This window comes from Myotis daubentonii, chromosome 5, assembly GCF_963259705.1.
Source record: "Myotis daubentonii chromosome 5, mMyoDau2.1, whole genome shotgun sequence".
Lineage (NCBI taxonomy): Eukaryota > Metazoa > Chordata > Mammalia > Chiroptera > Vespertilionidae > Myotis > Myotis daubentonii.
In genome coordinates this window covers 51,487,513-51,493,757 of record NC_081844.1, presented here as the reverse complement: position 1 = coordinate 51,493,757, position 6,245 = coordinate 51,487,513, and the positions used below count along the sequence as shown (strand labels likewise).

Genomic DNA, 6,245 nt, shown 5'->3' with positions numbered 1-6,245 from the left:
GAGAGGAAATCATCAATCATCTGCCTTCTGCACACCCCACACTGGGAATGGAGCCGGAAATCATGGTATGTGCCCTGACTGGGAATTGAACTGCAACCACCTATTTTTTTGTTTGTTTGTTTTGTTTTTCTCTTTTTACAACCTCCTGTTTCATAGGTGGATGCTCAACTACTGAGCCACACCAGTCAGGCTCTTCCCATGTTTTTCTTTTTATATCTGTGTTGAAGCAATATGATAGAATTTTCTTTCTTTCTTTTTTTTTTTTTTAATATGATAGAATTTTCAGTTGAGTTTATTACAGTCCAGAATTTACTGATTACTTAGTGTATTATTAAAGGTTTACCAGAGAAACAGAACCAATAATATAAATTTTAAAAGACATTTATTAAAAAGCAGTGGCTCAATTTAAAAAAAAAGGAAAAAAAGCATTGGCTCACAAGGCTATGGAGCCTGAGCTGTTGTCCCATGGTCTGCAGTCTGCCATCAGGAGACCCAGGAAAGACGGTGGTGCAGTTGGAAGGCCTGAGAGTCTGAGAGCAGATGGTTCAGATTCCAGTGCGTGTCTGAAGAGCTGAGAACCAGCAGCACCCAGGACAGGAGGTGGGTGTGCTGGCTTATTCATCCAGCAGAGAGTGAATTCAGCCTCCCTCAGCTTTATTCTATTCAGGCCCTCAGTGGAGTGGATGATGCCCACTGACATTGGGTTGGGCCATCTGCTCTGCTCATCCACTCATTAAAATACTAACCTCTCCCAGAAATATCCTCACAGTCACACCCAGAACTAGTGTTTCACCTGCTACCTGTTTATCCAGTGGACTAATCAAGTTGACATGTTAGAATTGAAACATGTGAAGAAAATTCTTCACATGTTTCTCCACCCCTCATATTTTCTGTAAATAGGTGGTTTGGAACATGTTTCATGAGATTTAGGTTCATTTGTCTGGAAAAGCTTCTTCACAAATAATGTTATGTCATTCCTTCAACAGTTCTCTGATATCTGTTTCTCACTCTTTCTGTGATAGTTGATAATGATAATTTTCCCTAAATCGATTAATTCCTTTAGAGTTGCAAAATAGATGATAGTTTTCCTTGCAAACACCTCCTTAGATATTGTCATGATAATGATTTTGTTTACCTGATTTTACTTCTGCTTGAACGGTCCTTTAAATAGCAATATCATTTGTCCACAGAAACCACATATGACTTGGATTGTGCTTGGTTTTTCACCAGGAGCACTCTACATCCTTGTCCAATGTGGTGTTAAATACAGGAGAGGGTGGCAGGAAGACTGAACATCAGCTGGTGACTGGAACTCTTCTTGGGAACTCCTAGTGCCTTCCACAGGGAGGGAGGCCTGAGCAGACTTCAGCTTCTCACTTTTCCTCCCTCCTGGAGGATCACACTGACTGAAGAGACTGTCTTGGGACAGACACCCTTTCTGCACAATGGCCTTTGCAGCCACCCTGGCTGAGCTCCAGGAAGAGGCCAGCTGTCCCATCTGCCTGGATTACCTGAGAGACCCAGTGACCACTGAGTGTGGGCACAACTTCTGTCCCTCCTGCATCCACCAGCGCTGGGAAGGTCTACAGGACACCTTTCCCTGTCCTGTCTGCCTCCACTACTGCCCTGGCAGGAGCTTGAAGAGGAACACCCAATTATGTCACATGACTGAGATTGCTAAGCAGATTCCCGGCATGAGGGGAAAGAGGAAACGGCAAGAGGAACCCCTGTGTAAGAAGCACCGTGAGGGTCTGGCCCTGTTCTGTGAGAAGGACCTGCAGGTGCTGTGTGCCCAGTGCAGGGTGTCATCCAACCACCAGGATCAGCCCCTCATCTCCATTGAGGAAGCTACAGCTAGTCACAGGGGGATGCTCAAAAGTTACATTGAGTTCCTGACTAATCACCTTGAAGATGCTAAAATGGAACATGAAAACCAAGTTGCAAAACTTTCAAAGTGAAAAGAAAGATGGATAAGTTCAGGGAGGAATTATATTATGAATGTAAAGAACTTAAGTATTCCTTTGTAAATTTCCATTAGTGTCAGCTGGCTTCCACCAATAACACCCAGTAACCAACATGAACAGCACCCAGTAACCAACATGAACACTACAAGCTAGTCCCTTTTCCCTGTGCTCTCAATAAAGTTAATGTCAGTCTACTTAGAGAAGAGAAGGATATTGAAGAAAAACTACCTGAAAATGGAAGACAAATTTCATACCGTATGTTCAGGCTAAGTCATCTGTTAACTGAAATACAAGAGAAGTATTGGAAGTATCCACAACAGCCTTGGAAACCTAGAGCCCCTAGCAGTGTTTCCATGTGAATTAAAGGAGAGTTGCTCTCTACCCCTGCTGGGGTCCAACCAGGTCCAGGGGTCCCCAAAGGTGTGGACGGAGTTGGCGAAGAAGGAATGACACAGAGGCAGCGTTCAGTTGATAAGCATGGTTGGGTTCTCTTGCCTGGTTCTATTGCCAGGTTCTGTAGGTTCTCCAGCCAGGTTCTGTAGCCAGGTTCTGTCCAAGATCTTTTGCCATGTTCTCTCGCTAGGTTCTGTCTCTAGGTTCTGTCTCCAGTTTCTGTCCAGGATCTTTTGCCATGTTCTCTCCAGCGAAGTTCTTCTGTCTCTAGGTTCTGTGTCTAGGTTCTGTGTCCTGTCGACTTGTTACATCTGTATTTATACCAGTTGATTCCAATCCTATCAATCTCTATTCCAAAGGTTAGGGCGTTTCTTATCTCCATTCCAGGGAGTAAAGATTATGTAGCTTAAGCATGATTGTTCGTAGTTAAAGTGATTAATTACCCGCCTGGCACTTAGTTAAGGGGTTTAATTCCCTCCCTAACTTCAGGGGAAAATCCCTACCTGGGGAAACAACCTTTCTCAGAGAGGTGACCTTGGTTAAAACACATAGTGCCAAGAAGGTGAACAAACATATTAAGAACAGTATGCCATATATGCCAGGTCCCTTGAAACAGCAAGGATGGACCGGCTCCTGGCATACCCCCACATTACTTGGGCCTGCATAAAATGATCCACACGTTTCAGGTAGATTTGACACTGGATCCTAAAACAGCCCATCCATGTCTCATTATCTCAAGAGATAAAAAAAAGTGTGACCTATAGGACATCATTTGGTCTTCATAATCTTCAGGCGCACACTTCTTTCCCAGATGTCCTGAATTCTAAGGGATTTGATGCTGGCAGGCATTTTTGGCAGGTAGAAATAGGAGGCACAGGTGAATGTTTCTTAGGTGTCTGTAAAGAATCTTTCCTCAGAAATACTCACATATCACCATCCCCAAGCAATGGATGCTGGCAATATCAGCAAGGACTGGTGCATTTGGCCTTTTCCCTTTAGGACGATGTAAGATAGGCATTTTTCTGGACTATGAGTTGGGAGAGATTTCATTTTATAATTTGAATAACAGGTCATTCTTGTATGGATTCACGAATATATTTACAAAAAAACTTATGCTTTATTTCTCCATTGCATCTTCTTCAGAATCTCTTACAATCAGTATTATCAGAGTGAAGTGATGAACCATTTGGGGGAAATTTTGTATTGCTTATTCTCCTCCATTTTTACTGAAACAAATACTTATAATCAAGATCATGATTCCTATTTTGATATTTGAATGTTGAAAGCTTTAAGGACTCTTCCTTCTCTCCTCCCTAACCTTACACCTGGGAAACTGATGAGAAAGTCCAGGTGCCCCATCCAGGGGTGCAGGGGGGAAGTTCCAATCAAGTAAGTTTCCATCAGTGTCAGCTGGCTTCCACCAATAACACCCAGTAACCAACATGAACACTACACGCTAGTCCCTTTTCCCTGTGCTCTCAATCATTCTGGGACCTATTCTAATATCCATCTGACTCTCCCTCCAAAACCTCATTATGTGAGTAATAAACCTTTCATACTCTTCTGGTATGTGGTGAGTCATCAGTGTGAACATTTGAAACCAATTTTGGATGGCTTCCACCCTGACAGCAAGCTGGTCACCACCATTGACATTGTGAGCAGAATTTTCCAGATATGAAACACACCCACCAAGGCTTCCTCCTCTGGGTTTGTGTGGTAACACACCTTGGCTCCTGGCAGCTTGTGCTGCATTTTCTGAGTTCTATGGTATCTGTGTTGTAGATTTAACTTTCCTAAGTCAGTTTCCATAAGAAAAACATTCTATTTACTTTTTATTCTCTCCCATGTAATTTTTGGGGAATTCTAATTGTCTTGATTTTGTCTCATGTTTTACAAAAATTTCATGTAAGGGCTGAGCTAAAGCTGGTTGACAGTAGTGTTACAAATATGTACAGTAATTAGTAACAATACAAGGATAAACTTTTGCCTACTAACAACTATAAATATATTTCCTCTTTTAAATTCTCACCTGATGAAGTTTATTGATATAGAGAGGAAGGGGGGGTGGAGAGAGAGAGACTGGAATCAAACTTGCAAACTTTTTGGTGGATGACAAGACATTTCAATGAACTGAGCCCCATGTCCAGGGCTGTAAACCTGCCTTTGACAACCACTGTATGACCTCCAAAGGTCACATACTTGTTTTTGACATTATGTGAAATTGTCAACCTTTGAAACATGCTTCTGTATGAATGTCTGTATGGTATTGTTAACAATGTTTGGAAATAAAGTTGTAGTTTGCATATCTCTATTTGTCTATCTCCATATCTTGAAAAGATGCTCAGCTGCTTAGCAGAGCTTTCATTGAGGTACAAGGGAACCCTGCACTGATCAGAGTAGCCCTGCTATGCTGTGGTGATCTCAGGTGCTTATTGTTGTAAAGTCCAATGTAGGCCAGCAGGTGCTGCTCCATTACCCACCAGGGATCTAACTCCCTCAGTCATGTGTTGTCACAGCACTGGGTCAGTACAGCTAGAGAAAGAGGGAGCATTGAAGAACCACCCTGAGCATTGAAGGCCAACACCAGGAGGAGATACACACTTTTCTCTTTTTCCATTTTCTCTAAGTAATTGCAAGGCCCTACTTCTCTGCAAGGGGTGAAGAAGAATGCATGTATTGGGAGGTGAAAAGCTACTGTTTGCCATGATTCCCGAATCCAATTAGACATCAGTGAAATGTACATTACTGCTGAGTGCTAGAATGAAAAGTCTTTCAGTAGAGCTCATAAAAATATTACCATAGGCATTTACAGTAGTTTGACTTAATCCTATAGCAGTTGTTCAATAAGTCAGCTATAAAGAAGATATTTCTTTGAAGTAAAGTCTTAAGACACTATTAGGTAGAAATATAAAGCACTATTTTGACATTTTGGTAATTCATTAGAAAATGAATCATGAAGACTAATTCTATATGCAATGGGATAAAAAACATAATTGGGAGAGACTTCTGTGGACAATAAAATTATTTTTTTATTGATTTCAGAGAGGAAGGGAGAGGGAGAGAGATAGAAACATCAATGTTGAAAGAGAATCATTCATCCCCTGTCTCTGTACAACCCCACTGGGGATGGAGCCCGCAACCTGAGCATGTGCTCTTGATCAGAATTGAACCTGGGACCCTTCAGTGAGCAGGCTGAAGCTCTATCCACTGAGCCAAAGCAGATAGCTCGAGAAGCTACCTTTAAAAAAACACACACTTCTTTTTTAAATTAATCTTTATTGTTCAGATTATTACAGAAGTTCCTCTTTTTTCCCCCCATAGCTACCCTCCACCTGGTTCCCACCCCACCCCATGCCCTTACACCCTGCCACTGTCCTCATCCATAGGTGTACGATTTTTGTCCAGTCTCTTCCCGCACCCCCCACACCTCCTTCCCCCCAAGAATTGTCAGTCCACCCCCTTTCTATGCCCCTGCTTCTATTATATTCACCAGCTTATTCTGACTTAATTTTTAGGTTCACTTGTTGATAGGTATTTATTTGTTGTCACTTTGTTGTTCATAATTTTTATCTTAACCTTTTTCTTCTTCTTCCTCTTCTTAAAGAATATCCTTTAGTATTTCATATATTCCTGGTTTGGTGGTGATGAACTCCTTAAGCTTTTTCTTGTCTGTGAAGCTCTTTATCTGACCTTCAATTCTAAATGATAGCTTTGCTGGGTAGAGTAATCTTGATTGTAGGTTCTTGCTATTCATCACTTTGAATATTTCTTGCCACTCCCTTCTGGCCTGCATGGTTTCTGTTGAGAAATCAGCTGACAGTCGTATGGGTACACCCTTGTGGGTAACCTACTGTTTTTCTCTTGCTGCTTTTAAGATTCTCTCTTTGT

At 41.9% G+C, this 6,245-nt stretch overlaps 1 pseudogene; it reads left to right on the top strand.

Moving 5' to 3' along the window:
* The first annotated feature begins 1,364 nt into the window (after positions 1 to 1,364).
* On the top strand, positions 1,365 to 3,838 carry LOC132235435 (tripartite motif-containing protein 60-like; annotated as a pseudogene).
* The last annotated feature ends 2,407 nt before the right edge of the window (positions 3,839 to 6,245 follow it).